Raw genomic sequence first — 15812 nt, 5'->3', positions numbered from 1 at the left:
AATGGAATGACCGTTTTCGCGGTAATTCAAAATTACAAATTTAAAAATTAGCAAAAATTATTTTTTACTAGACAGTATTTCATAGATCTTCATAAAAATCAAAAATATTTTAGTAAAAATAATTTGAACGACGTCACTAACCAATGATAAGAGAGCTGTGAAAAATATGTCGTTTATTTACCGTGAACGGACCAATCGGCAGAACTGACCGAGATTAAGCGGAAGAAAACCTCTGACGTCACATGGGGAGTAATTCAAGAAATACAAAACTTAAAAAAATAATACTCATATTGCTGGTAATACGATACAATTTTTAAAAATTGATTATAGTCTATTGACAAATAAAAACCACTGAACTTCCTCATTGAGCATGTTACTAGCGGATAAAGAATGACGGAATTAAAATGCAATATTTTATGTAAAATGATGTTTGGTAAGACAATTGTATTAGAGTAAACTAAATATGGTTGATTCCGTGAAACAAATCCAAGATCAAAATTAGTAAAATGGGTATCATCATCATCAACAACCTTAACTTTAAGAATTTCCTCCCAACTAAGCATTTAACATTAAAATTTAATAGAGCTGACGACTTTTTCTTCACATAAGTCAACATTGAAAGCATCCACGACATACCCGAATCCGTTTTAAAGACTACAAGTCTTTCTTCGGATTCACTCATACAAGCAAGCATTTTTTTTTACACTTATTTGTTTATAAATTTGTATAAACCACTCAATTTTTTTTTAAACTACACTTCGACCGGTTTCGAGGTTACTACCTCATCGTCAGGAATTTAACTAACTTTTAATTACACGCGTTGCTATTTATATAATAAAATATTGTATGAAAGAGACAGAGAATTGAAAGAAAGAGACAGAAAGAAGATAAAATAAATCATAACGGGAATAGTTTTAAAAAAGGACTCGAAGTTAAATTTAATTGATTATTTATGGTTTATACAAATTTATAGTCATACCACAAAGTGAAAAATGTTTTTGATAACAATAATAATTTTTTTTTTCATTACGAATTGATTATATTTCATCATTTACTAACCAAAAAAATAAATATATAAATAAATAAATGCCCAGACTTCCATATTCCTTCCTCAAAAATGTTTTCCCTCTGCTGCAACAAATTTAAATATTTATAACTCCCCGGAAGGAAATCCAGTCAAGAAATATTTAAAAAAAAATTTACAAAAATAAAAATTGTGTATTGATCTAGTCTGTCTAAGAACATCTACTACAGGAAATATTGACATAATTAAGACACTTACATATTTACATAATACACTGCTAGTGCATTGTGATATTTATATAAAGAAAAATAAACTTAAAATCTAAAGTATCCTTAATTTTTAAAAACACCTATTCTGACTTGGTCAGTTTTTGTTGTATGCTCACGATATATGACTTATAAAGTATCTGCATTTCGTTTAAAATTGAATATGCTTGGGTCCGATTTTTCCCTTTTTAAATATGCCGATTAATGTACCGAAGTGTTATGATAAGGTTTTATTTATTTATCTTTATATCTCAAACAAGATATTAACCCAAAATACTAGTGGTGAATCACATGTGGCATTGTTTATTTTCTATAAATACCCGTAGAATGTTAAATTTACAGTAAATATGTTTTACGATAGTCGGGGTGGTTTAAAATGTGTGTAAATGTTTATTTTCTCAGCAAAATATTGCCGAATCAATTTGTAAATATTACCAGTTTTATTATAGAATAATAAACATTTGTTAAATTATTTACTAGCAAGAGATTTATGATCCATTTGATCGACAGGGAAGCAGTTGATAAAAAAACCAATAAATTATTGAGGCCGATCAAAATGAAAACAGATGTCACCTAAGAAAAAGCATCTAATAGTGTGAAAAGACGTCTGCTTTACGTATGTATATAGATAAACAACTTCTGAAAATGTATGTGGATTTAGAAATCAGAAACATTAGGCAAATTGATGAGTGTTAAAACACACAGTGCGCAATGTTCAATGTCATAAACCAGCCAATGTCAGGTCATAAGCCCTACGATGGCAAGATATCCATATTCCCTAATAGTTCCTTCGACTCTGTTGAGACGTTTTTTTTTTTCAAAATGATATGTGTCTTTACGAAAAGTGAAATTCACGAAATGAAAATAAATATAAGGTACACTTTCTGAACTTAAGCGAGAAAAAATCCGGATGTTCCTGAGCGAGGTATCAGGAATACCCCAGCAAAAATTATTTAAATACGAATTTTAAAAATGTCATTGTGATTGTCATAGTAGTGTTTATAAAATTATTTCATAATATTTTGAGTTTTCTGCAAAATTCATAGATTTTTTCATAAAATACTTTTGCGAAAGGATTCTACATAGCATCGCGCTCTTCCCGCCGCTACACGTTGATATCGCTAATTTTAAGTCAAGCAATCCATTAGTGGTGGTGAAGTGGAGGTATGGCAAGGAGCTGGGAAGGGGAATGCAAATAAAATCAAATGCATGAAATCTGGATGTCTGTGGTTATTGCTGGAAATAAGCGACCAAATAACAAGAAACACACGTGCGATCTGACCAACGTTTCAAAGATTAGTTAACTGTAAAGCGATGAATTGTAATTTTTGCCGTTTGCACAGGGGAAAATAAAAAAACAAATGTGAATTATTATTGAAAGGATTTGGCAATTTTTTTTTGTATAATTTAAATATATTTTAAACATTGTGGGGTAAGATAACGCAAAAATTAAATCAATACGAATTTTAACAAATAAGTGATTGATAATAAAGTGTTCTTTTGCGTTACTGTGATTTACGGTATTTGACTTTTAGGCATAAACATAAAAATAATTACCATCATCATCATACCTTTATACACACCTCCTGGTGCATAAAAAACCCAGCGTATTTTGATGGCCTATTACTTCGAAAATTGGTTGATCAGTCTTGAGAATGGAATGCCTTGCACTCGAACCACGCTTTCGAATTGTGGCAGTTTCTTTTCAAAATCAGTGTCTGATCAATCAAAAAAGTTTGGCGACAACATTTCAGAAATGATCCTGTTAATTGACCTCAACGATCATGTGTTTTAATATCATTGAATATTTTTTTTCTAACAGAAATACGCTAAATCCACGAATTATGAAAACAATCCTTGGACAATAACGCTTGAGATATTGCAAGTCAATACAACAACCACTATTTAGAAAATACCGCCTGAATTTGGAAATACGCCATGGTAGACGGCAGTAAATCAAGGACATCGGACTTAAAAAAGAGACTGCTTGCCTAATTGGCTAACTTCAGTTTCGTAGAGCATCGTCTTTGTCATTTACATTTATACACATATCGGACCCGTGCGATAGAGACGACGCTCTACAAAGTCGAAGTTAGCCGATTACGGCCCGCAGTCTCTTTTTTAAGCTCAATGTCCTCAATTTACTGCCAGCTACTTCACGCAACTGTTAATCGCAAAGGACATAATTTTTTTGAACATCCTTTTCAAAACAAACATATTCTAAGCCAATAATTCAAAGTTTTATCATGCTTTAAAAAAACGGATGATATTTCTAGACATAGTTTCTGGGTTCAAAGTGAGTTATTGAGATATTACATGAACAAATTTTCTATAATTTTTTTTATGGGGTAATGTTAAATGTATACATACAAACCAGCTTAACATCTCATGGGATTCCCATCACATGGTAGAAGTAGTATCCTATGGTTGCGTGACAAGAAACCTCCACATATCTATTTATTCACGACCACTCACGAACTTTTACGATTATCACATCTTGAAATCGGTACTGAAGTTATGTCAATTCTTTGAATCTACAATTTTTTATACATTATTCAAGCATTTAATATATTTTCCTTTAACGTCTACTTAATTTCAATTCATTTATTTTAGTTAAAAGCATATTAACTGCTAATGAAAAACAAATATTTTATACATCAGTCATCTCAATAAAGGTAATATAATCATAAGGGAAAGTAGAGATTCATAATAAACAATGGATGAGGGCTCATAACCCTACAAACGTCTGGATTTTTATATTCCTTTCCTTAATAAGCCTGTTAAAGTACCTACACAGAAGTCCAATCAATTAAGTTCAGCTGCACCACAAAACATCTAGTCGTTAAAGTTCAAATTTTTTTTTTTTTTTTTTGTCAAAATAGGAAAATGGGTTGTTACGAGTAGTAGATAATAATTGCGGATACTGAAATCACTAGAAGACGTCACGCATGACATAAAATGAACAAGACTCTATGTAATATCAAAGTCATCGCATGTTTGCGATCGCTGATCCCAGTGGTTGTCAACTTATACTACAAGTATTTATTGTTATAATTATTTAAAGCTCGATTTAATTTACTTTTTCCGTGAAATGCACCACTTGGCATACAATAATTTTTTTAACTTATTTTGGTTTTATACAACTGGCCCTTCATCATCATAATTTCCCTATGTGCACCCAGTGGTGCATAGGAAACTGATAAAAACTCCTAAAAAAGCGTATCTAGTTAAAGTTTTTTAAATAGAATATATGGTGATCAGTCTTGCGCTTCAGATGCCAGTCCAGGAACAGTGAAATATTGCAGTGTAGAACCACTTGTAAAATCAATATACCATGTTTTTTTGCTAGAAACCGAACCCAGGATCTTAAACATAGTAGGCGAATGCGTCAACTACTACTGTTAAGATTTGCTACTGAGAAGTTGCCATCTAAACAAAAACACTCGTCGAGTATTCTGGTTTTATTTCCAAAAAACTGTATTCATCCATCTATTAGTAATAACACCGCACTGAAATACACTGCATTTGGAATACTAATGCAGTGTCCTATGCACCACTTGGTGTCCATAGATACATAATTATTATTTTAGTTATATTTTTTGGTGCAACTACAACTGGTCGTTAGTGACTTGTTTTTTTCTTCGTTTATGTCAATTAAAAGACAAATAATTTAAATATCTACCATGTTTTGAGTATGTCCAAATGCTTGCAGACTGGCTGAATTTTCTCCCTAAGAAGTTGTTTATTTTTAAATTTGTCGCAAAGGAGAGGGAAAACATTTTTGAGATGGGAATATGGGAGTCTAGGCATTTACAAGACTTGATGACCTGTCATTAGCTGATTTAAGTGATCACTTTACACATTGTGTAACATTCACTATTCTGCCTATGTTTGAACATCTACATTTCCTCAACTCTTCCATCTGTTGACTTTTGTGAAGTAAAAGTGGTGAAAACTTTATCATGTGGGTGAGATTCATCCGGCCGAACCAGAAAATCTAGCCAGTCGGCAAACATTTGGACATACTCGAAACATTGTTAAATTCCTAGACTCCCATATTCCCATCTCAAAAATGTTTTCCCTCTCTGTTGTAACAAATTTAAATATCTTCCATTTGTGAATACTACAATGATTTGAATCCTGTTTTTAATTTCCATGAAATTCTCAATTAGTTTACTGTAATTTATCATTTTGCTTTGTGCGAAATATGTAAATCTCGACAAATGGTTAAATTAACGTGTAATAAATATTCAGCATTGCTTATTTATTTTAGGTTTTAAAACTCTCTGTTAATTAAATAGTAAGAATTTTTGTATGTATACTTTTTTGTATTTTTCTGATTGTTTAGCATTAATTCTCTCGGGAATTCTTTGGCGGATAAAATACATTTAGAAGATGAAAAAACTAATGGTTTGAATTTCATTTCAATAAATTTCAATACTAATTTGTTGTGGTAAATGAAAATCAGATTTTAAAATATCTTGTTTCAAATTTTTATTCTTGAAAACAATCAATTTACCAACCACATGAAGTATTTTTACGCATTTTATATAATATTTTCTTTAGGTAAAAGTTTTTATGATACATATTTTTTGTTAACTAAACTTTTCAAGAATATTTTATCGTGAAACAAAAACCCCTGCGGTGCTATTCTGAACCGTTCTCGCAAACGCAGAAAACACTTTTATCTCGTGTATTTACATACAAAAGCCGCGAGATAAATGTGTTTTTACGACCGCGAGAGCGTTTGGAATATCACCCCTGAAAGAGTTTTTTCGACTAGATAGCTACATCAGCATCATCAAGTCCGCTCCCCAGTTGGAGCATCTGGTGTCCACAAAGAGCCTCCTAACACTGTGCTTCCTCTTAAGTCAGGTTTGTGTACCGTAGTCTGACATTGTCCATATTTTAATTATAATATAATATTCTTCGATCAGCACAAACTATGGCTCGCATGCACCAATGTCCCGATTGTGTCGCATTGAAAACTCGAGACAAGATTTTGACTTTTTTTGTGTAAGTCTTTCTAGATTTAAACAATCACTATAATATACCAGATTCAGTCTTGAGGTAGTATTTTTTTTTGTCCTAGCTTTAATTTTCTTATAAAAAAAATGTAATAACCATATTTTCTTCATAAAATAAATAGTTTTGTAATAGTTTTTAGTAACTAGTTTTGTTTTTGAATTTTCATTTTTTTTTTCTATAATTTCAGGTGACTTAATAAGATGTGTTTTACGTTTTAGCTATCTGATTTTTTTCATTAAATAAACTGTCTTTCAGGTGTTCAATAAAAAAAAATTGGTTTGCATTAGATTATTTGCATTTAATATCTTATTAGAACAGACAGTGCCCAATACGTGTTCTTTTATTTTAATTTTGCTAATTTGTATATTTTTTACCTTCTTCACTCTTTTGTAAACAGATCATAATAATACCATGCTTTATTTGTTTATAAATATAAAGACAACAACAAACAAACAAAACATCACGCCGTTTCCCCGTAGGGGTAGGCAGAGAGGATAGAACGCCATATCACGCTATCTTGGCATACAGACCTCGCTTCCTCTACATCCATACATCTTCTCTTGCACGCACGCCGACTATTCCTACTTTTGACAACTCCATCTTCAAGAATTTGATGGACTTGCTCGTGCCATGTCTTTTTTAATTTTTTTTTTTGCACCACAACAGGCGAGGAGGCCCAATTACAGCGGTGAATTACATTACTGAATAACCAGGCTTGAGAAAAATCACAATTTTTTTTTTGTGTTTTCGCCGGAATCGAACCCGGAACCTTCCGTGCGTGAGTCAAGCGTCTTGACCACTACACCACGGAAGCCGCCTCGGCCTTCCTCGTTTTCTGCATCCATCTACATTCGCATCGTAGATCCTTTTAGCCGTTCTGTCGTTGTCCATTCTCTCTACATGTCCAAACCAGCGCAGCACCTCTTTCTTGATTCTGTCGATAATGCATATCTTAGCCTTACACAGTTCACGGATCTCGACATTTGTGCACCTATCATACATCGTTTTGCTACACATTCACCCAAGGGATCGCATTTTGATAGCATTTAACCTACTTTTATCATCATTTTTTCCAATTCCATACTTCGCTCCTACACATTAGAGTTGGCACTAGAACTCCGTTGTGAACTGCTAGTTTAGCCTCCTGCGATAAACGTTTGCTTTCCAAAGAAGATTTCAGTGCACCGTTCACCCTGTTCCCAGCACTCACCTTCCTTTCAATATCTTTCTCGGTCTTTCCATCACAAATTCTTTTACCTGATTCAGAATATCTTAATTCACACTGATCTCACATTGAGTTATATTTGCATCCCTTTCAAAAACGATCACTTTCGATTTATCAACATTCATAAGTAAATCGCTTTTCTTGCATACATTGTAGACTTTTGTTACCAAGAATTGCAGGTCTCCTTTGCTGCTAGCAAGAAGCACGGCATCATCCGCATACAGAAGACAGTTAACAGTTATACTACTCATTTTTGCTTCCATTTTTAAATCTTTCGGTTCTTTCATACAGTTATCGATGTATGTGTTGAAGAACCATAGTGACATTACACATCCCTGTTTGACTCCTTTAGAAATGTTAAACCACGATGTGAATGACCCATTCACCTTCACATATTACAAAAAAATAATAACGTATCCCTAACTCTATGAGACCAAGAGCCCTGTGTTGAGTTGGGATACAACAAAATAGAAAGTGTAAGCGTGCATGTTACTAAAAAATACAAAAAAAAAAAATACATCAACCTAAATTTCAAGAAACGTCTGGATAACACGCTAAATAGTACCATATATAAATATATGCAATATCTCGCAGCAGACTCCTGCAATGGTATCTGGTCTCTCTCTTTACTTTTTTGGATTTTTTTGGTACTGAACTGAATAATTTCTCGATTTGTTGTTTAGAATTTTTTTTTTTAATTAACCTATTTGAATGTTTTATTCACCGCGGAAACGCATCAAATTCGTACTTCGGGCTATTATTTTGGTAAACGTACAAAAAGGTTTTTTTATAAAATGATATTCCACGAACAAAGGAGAGCTTTCATTCACGTTCGCGCTTTTTGAATGCAAATTAGCGAATTATGTTCTACGGTTTTATTTCGGCTTTTCCATTGTACGCTAAATAATTATTGCGAAAATTGAAATGAGAATTCACCGCTTTATCATTAAAACTCCCAACATATTATTTAGTGGCTAAAGTATCTGCTTACCCAAAATAACATTTACGTATTTTATAAAATAAACGTAATTTGTATTGTGGTAATCGGGATATAAGAGTACCTTTTTGTGATACACTTTTAGCGCACATTACGAAATAATTCATATATGTTTTTACGAATAACTGATTAATGATTATTATTATATAAAACTTACATAGCGCCTTCTCGCAATATTATACCTCAAGGGCGCTTTACAAAGTGATTATTTATATAATTGTAATTGAAGCTTTTATTTTTGTAATTTAATTAAAACAATTTATTTTGTTATGACATGCTACGGATTTATTCAAAGGATTTAGGGAACAAGTGGGTTTTAAATTTTTTCCGAAACATCACTTCACTTTCATAGCCTCTCACTTCTGCTGAGAGAGCATTTGATGCCATAGGGCCTGCAAATGCCTTGACTTCCATATTTCCTTTTATAAAATGTTCTCTATCTCTGCTGCAACATGTTAAATATAATTATGTTTTTGATTTAAAATACACGTTGGTACCTACTCTAGTTTTAAAAGTCGGACCCTAATACTTAGAACGTTGATTTTATTTAATTTAAATAAAAACAAACAGGCCATTCATACTATTTATACATAAGTGAGTATTTTTAGTATCAAAAAATGACAAGACTAATTCAAATATTTCAACAGACATAAATATCTTTTCTCTGATTAAAATATTAGATAAAATTTCGAAGGTATTCTGGGAGCAATTAATTATTCGAAATGTCTTTCATCAAATGACATCTCAATCTTAAATTTTGAAAAAATAATAAAGGGTTTAAATCTCCGAATTCATTTATTTTAACAGCTGTGGGCCATATCAATTTATTTAAAATTCAGTCTATTTAAATATGCACGTGTTGATAATTTAAAATTTCATTGAGTTATGAATATTTATAGAAATGGTTAAAATATAGGTGTATAGTTGTGTGTGTCTTCAGTACGTCTAGACTCCCCAATACTAGTAAATACGTGAATTATATATAGTTTGCTTCGAAGTATATCTACGTATACGTTTAGTGTTATAGCAGAATTGTGCCAAGTATTTTGGCACATCTCACAAAGACTTATGCGATGTCTTCGCGTTATTTTGAACTTGTGTGTAATCCATTTACATCGGTGATTAACTGCTATGACAAATATTATTTTGATGTTTGTCGAAATTGCATTTATCTAAAATTATAGTACAACACTAGAATCCCCGGTTTACGAAAATAAGACTAGACTAGGACTTTTTGTTTGTATTGCTTTATCAGAAAATCGCGTCAATACCTACATATGAATTGCAGTTACGTATACTATTGTATCCCACAAAATATATTTAAAAAAAAATAGTAACCTGTAGATAATTACAATAGCTTTGAATCCTTTTATTTAAATTTTTAATATATCTAAAAACGAAGATTTTTTTCGTATAAAAATCGTATGTTTTGCGAACATGCACCGTTAACTATGGCAATTGTGTCCACAAACGACTGTGTTGAATGTAAGTGAACATAGCGCCGCCTATCTTATGTATCAGTTACAATTTATTACGCCGTCAGAACGCACGTTGTCATGTGAACGGGTTTCGTTTGCTTTACACACATACAAATGTTATAGCGTTAAAAATGAATAGATCGTCCAGAAATAAGTATTCAAGAAGTAAAAATGGTGTGATACAAAAAAATCTTAATTTAAGTTCTCGACACGTAGATCAATACGACATTAATTGTTATTATAAAACAAGTACGTACGTTGTTTTTTCATTAAAAAAAATATGACATGTAACACATACGATCATTTAGTTCGTTTAAAAAACAAATCAATATATTATAAGTTATACATACGGTTATTTTAATAAATGCCGATTACAAGTAAAAAACGGTAAATACTAATACGGCCTTTGAACCGATATGGGTTCTTCGTAAAAAAATGTAAAACTAAAATCTCAAAAAGTGTTGATTGCATACATAATTTTCAAATGGAATTCGAAAATACAATTTTTTTTATAAGTATTATCCAAAATTCAAATTTATAACTTTAGAATTTATTGTAACTACCTAAGTACACCTAGTACAAAACATATTTAATCAGCTCGCCTGAAAAGTTGATGTTTTCAATATACGATAGTTTATTTGGCTGCTATCGGTTTATTAATTGCTTTTTATTATTTCAAGATGATAGCTATTTTGGCCATATTTTTCTCATTTTCTGTTTTTAACCAACGATTTTTTTTTACTACCAAATTTATATAAACCATTTTATTGTATTATTTTGTACCAGTTATTTAATATTATTTACAACATTTATGGCTTAAGATATTTACAACGAAGAAAAATATGTGTACAAAACTGAACAAACAGAATATACCTAAATATATGAAGCAAAAACAAATAAGTAAAAACAGTAACAGTAAAAAGTCGTTACACTGTATTAGTGACGGAGAAATCTATGAAAAGCTGGAAAATCTATCGCAAAGAACTCTAGGTTATGCGACGCATGAACTAATCTATTCATTGTGGATATTTGGGCATACAAATTAAAAGTGCTCGTATAAGCTTTTTAAAATATAACTATTTTTTTACTTTTGGTGACACTGTTGGGAATACGTAAAAATATTGATTGCAACAGAGATGGGACATCGCATTAAGCATTTCATCAATGCGTATAAGGTCTATCTCCGTTCTACGTTTCTCTAATGAAGACAGATTGAAATTGCTTTATTTCAATATAGAAATAATTACCCCTTTGCAATCCGAGCAACTAAGCCAATTTTTTTGAAAAATGGTGATGGAAAAATTCAATATGGTTGATATGAGTTCTGTAGAATAAAGGCTCATTCCAGAACCATATTCTAAATAGAACAAACTAGAGAGCAGTGGAGTGTTTTGATGGTTTGTAAAACATATTAATATATATCACTAACAAGGTAATTATTAAACAAAAAAATAATAAAGTAATCACCTCAACCAACAAATAATATGTAGAAAACAATAGAAATCCTTAGACTTTGACATTTACTTCTCCATATTCGTTAAAATATTTGTCAATCTTGTGCAAAATAAATAAATATGTGTAACAAGTATCTTCAAAATTATTAAAGTATTCTTTAACCATTATGTTTATGCACGATTAAAAACCGATTCTGGTATAAAATATGACGTAAATATCCGTGACGTTAATAGCTTAACCAAAGAAAATATATAGGTGTTTAATACATAAAAAATGGGGATAAACAGATGTCATAAATTTATGGTTAAGCCATTTTTAAGGCGGAATTTTTTCGTTAAAGCTACAAAACTCGCCCTAACTTCACCACCCAGCCGGTTGGCTGCAAAAATTTATAACGTACGCACGAGGTGTTAATGCTTTGTAGATATTTGCATTTTAAATATTTAATGTGTGATTGATCACCAATACAGGTTACACCATTTCCCTATCTGCGTCTAGTGACTACGTCACAGCATTTTGAAATCCGAAAATCATTTTTTACATGTAGAACCACATTCAAAACAAATATTTCACATCGATCCTACCAGGAATTGCACCTGGCCTATCAAGCATGGAGTGTACATGCCAAATATTACTCTACAATGATTTATTTCCACTTACTTTATTTATTCATTTAGTAAAATAAGACTTAAATAGCTAAAGTAAACAACTTTTGAGAATATTATAGTCCAGGCATTTACAGAGATAATTATTTGTCATCAGCTGGGTTAAATGATCACTTTACACGCTCAATAACATTTATTACTCGGTCAATAGGTAGTTACATTTTTTTATTCTCTTAATATGCTAGGTCTGAATATTACATTCCACGCTTGCTCGTTTACTAAGGAGAATAGAAGCATAAAAGTGACTAGTGACATCTATTATTGAAAACTCATCATTATTTCTTGAATTTATTGTAGAAATGTGTTAACTGTTACAATTTTATCGCCTTTACATTAATTTGAATTTAATAACAAAATATTCCAATTGTGTATGTGTGTGTCAACTTCCCACACAGATGTATATATGACCGCAATTTCCTCGCGAAGTTTAGAATTATTAGAAAGTCGTAAACATACTGAGGAATCTCAAAACATTAACATTGTTTATTATTTTATACACACAGATGTTTTAATTCTAGAACCTTCGTATTATGTTTTCTTGCAGAGTTTCTCAATATTCACATGAACCCCAAAAATACATTTACAATGTTAATATCAGTATTAACTTTTTCTCAATTTAAATATCATACAAGTTTTGTAGTGTTGCGGTAATTTTTTATAACCATATTTTTTCGATGTAAAAAAAAATATTTTGTAAGAAATACTACTGTATAAAATATAATATGGTAAACATAGACCATATTTTAAATTGAATTTTTGTTCTCTTTACCGATCAGTTTTGGAACACAATTTTTTCCTTTCATAATTTATTAATTTGTTCAATATACAGGTTTAGCCAATCACAATTTGTATGAAGAGACTGAACAAAAGAAAGCCATATCGTTAATACAAAAGAGGGCAATAAAATAATGTTATACAACACAATATATGATATTTAAGAACACAATATATTTATATAAAAGTTAATTGAATCGTCTGCACTTTAAGATTATATAACTGGAGGAGAAGGGTAGAGTTTTTGCAATGAACTCATTAAAATATTTTCATAGTGTGGTATTGGAAAATTAAAAAATTATTTGTTTATAATATATTGAATAATACAAAACGTATTACCCAGAATATAGGGCGATGTTTCTACTGAAAATAATAGTTAATACAGTACATTTGAAATATTTTTAAAAGAGTCAAAGAGATGTTTCATAGAACGCAAGCGATGTTGGTTAGCAACAAATTGGCGGCCATATTGTTTTGTTTGACAACATAGGCATAACGCTTCTATCGGATGCTTTTGTCGCTGTGTTTGGCTTTGTTTGAAAATAATTTGGATATTTACGTTATAATAAATAAAAACCGACTATGGTGGTGGCAGTATGTTTGGTTGCAGCAGTAGGAGCGTCAAAGGTGTTAAAGGAGTCAGTTTTCACAGGTAATTGATTTCGAGTATTTTCCCATGAGTAACATTGATTTTTAGCATTTATTGTCCTGACACGTGTATTATTTTGCTAAAAAACTTTCCTTATATCAACATATTTACTTCAGATAATGTTTTTTCTCATCTCTTTCATTTGGAAGTATGTTAACTGTTGATAAAGACAACTGATTACGAACAATATGTCGGGGCCGCACTAGGCATCCATATAAAGTTCAAATCTTTATCGAGTAGAAGTCGATTCAAATTTTACTTGAAAATTGCAACGTTAACCTTGAAATCGCATCTAAAATGACATGTCTAGATTTCGGGCCGCTCGACTCGCCGTTTCGGAGATGTGACAGACAAACAAACAAACTCAACACAGGACTTTGGTTTCGTGGAGTTGGGATTTATGTCTCAATAAATGTAACATAAGTATATTGTGAATAAAATAAATAAACACACACATGTATTTTCAGTTTCATAAAATAAATATAGGCGAATTACGGAAAAACAAATTGAAATAACCCTGCAGTAATAAATACACAAGTACATATTTAAAAGTATTTACAATGCAAATTGATATTCATTTGGCAATTTTTGACCTGAGTCCGGCCAATTGTTTTGCTGCAAACTGTAGCTAACTTAAGATCTAATAGTCATATAATGGTTTTCCTACGTTTGGGCTCCTCTATAGCTTGGCGTATTAATACTCTGAGCATTTACAGGATTATTAACAACTAACTGGATCTATTTATTATTAATAAATATTTATTTATTTATTGCAGGCGAACAAAATATTAATCAAAATTGACTAAATTGGGTAAAACCACTAGTTTTCACAATTATTTAACAATTTACGTGTTTCCTTGTTTTCAGTTCAGCTTATATTTATTTATTTATTTTAACACTTTATTTACATATACGGTATTTATGCATATAAAAGTGAGCATATTGCCTTAAGGCAATTTTTTCTACCTTCTCAAACCATGAAGTTTGAGAAAATGATAAGTACATAGACATATTCTAAGGAATTATATAGAATCTTACAATTTTATACGAAATTATAATTAATTTATTAATCTGTTAATTTATTCTGTTTCATAAATTGTTTAAGTGCTCTTAAGGTATTATATTATGACAAAAGAAGTGTTTTATTAGTACGCATTTGTTCAAAAAAAGATTTATCCAATTATTTTTGTCTATTTTCCTTGTTTACAAGTAGAATATATTATAAATCGTGCTTTAGTAGAGCGGGTTTCAAACCTTGGGCCTCTCATCCGTGATTCCGATACACTACCGCGGAGCAACAGACTGGTTAAAATATTCTTTTACTCTGTTTTCTTTCAAATAATTGTGTGTTAATGCTTTAAGGTCTCTGGTTTTAAACGGCAAGTTTATGGGCGCCCCAGCCGGGGGTTGTTTTTGTAGCGCTGAAATTCAGTGGAAGGTCCCGCCACCGGATATTAAGTTTATTCCGCCTCAAAAACCCTCAAAGCCATTTGAAAAATGAAACCTATCCTTCCCTTAATAGTCACGCTCGGTGGAGGCTGCGTGGGCTTCAATATCATTGAAATTCAACTGAAATATTTACATTAGTTTTACTGAAATTCTTTATCTACGAGTATGTTTCGGATCTCGATATTTACAATAACACTGGTGATTTATTTTGACTATCATCAATATTTATTTAAGTACTAGCAGAAAACTGAAAATTCGGCCTTTTTGGATTCATGTAATCGGCCCTTCGTGTCTCGTTTCATCGGCTCTACGGGCTTTAGTTAATCGGCCCTTTGGGCCTCGGTTGATTACGTTCTTAGACACCTAGAATTATTTCCCCTTTGCGGTTAACAATTTATCACCTTCATACTCATACTTCTCGGTAACGCTTGAAAATATTTTTCAACATCTTCTTGATCCAGTTTGTTTTATGATAATATTTTTAGTTTGTTTAGATGTTTTAATTATAAAATAGTCCACATAATTCAGTCAGATAAATCTCACCGGCATCAATAAAGATTTCGACTCATTATCATCAAAATTTTAACAGGCGGAAGAATTGAAGGAAACTTAATAATCAAACATAGACAGAATTGTGAATATTACACAATGTATAAAGTGGCCACTTAAACCAGCCAATGACAGGCCCTTTAAATGCCTAGACTCCTATTCCCCTCTTTAAAACGTTCTCTATTTCTGTTGCAATATTATATATGTATATCATCTTTCTATGTATATCATCCTTCTATGTTTATAATCCTTC

The 15812-nt window shown here is 31.4% G+C and overlaps 1 long non-coding RNA gene across 1 annotated transcript in view; it reads right to left on the bottom strand.

Annotated features, from left to right (window-relative positions):
• The window catches only part of LOC148274767 (uncharacterized), a 112666-nt gene that overhangs the window by 83046 nt on the left and 13808 nt on the right, over positions 1–15812 (bottom strand). The window contains exon 2 of the long non-coding RNA XR_015824205.1: positions 3661–3918. This is a non-coding gene — a long non-coding RNA (uncharacterized LOC148274767). The remainder of the gene's footprint in view (positions 1–3660; positions 3919–15812) is intronic.

Source organism: Micrasema longulum, unplaced genomic scaffold (assembly GCF_059751315.1).
Source record: "Micrasema longulum isolate JH-2025_06_02 unplaced genomic scaffold, ASM5975131v1 h1tg001588l, whole genome shotgun sequence".
Classification (NCBI taxonomy): domain Eukaryota; kingdom Metazoa; phylum Arthropoda; class Insecta; order Trichoptera; family Brachycentridae; genus Micrasema; species Micrasema longulum.
Note: the sequence above shows the minus strand (reverse complement) of the source record. Positions and strands in the feature narration are given on the sequence as shown.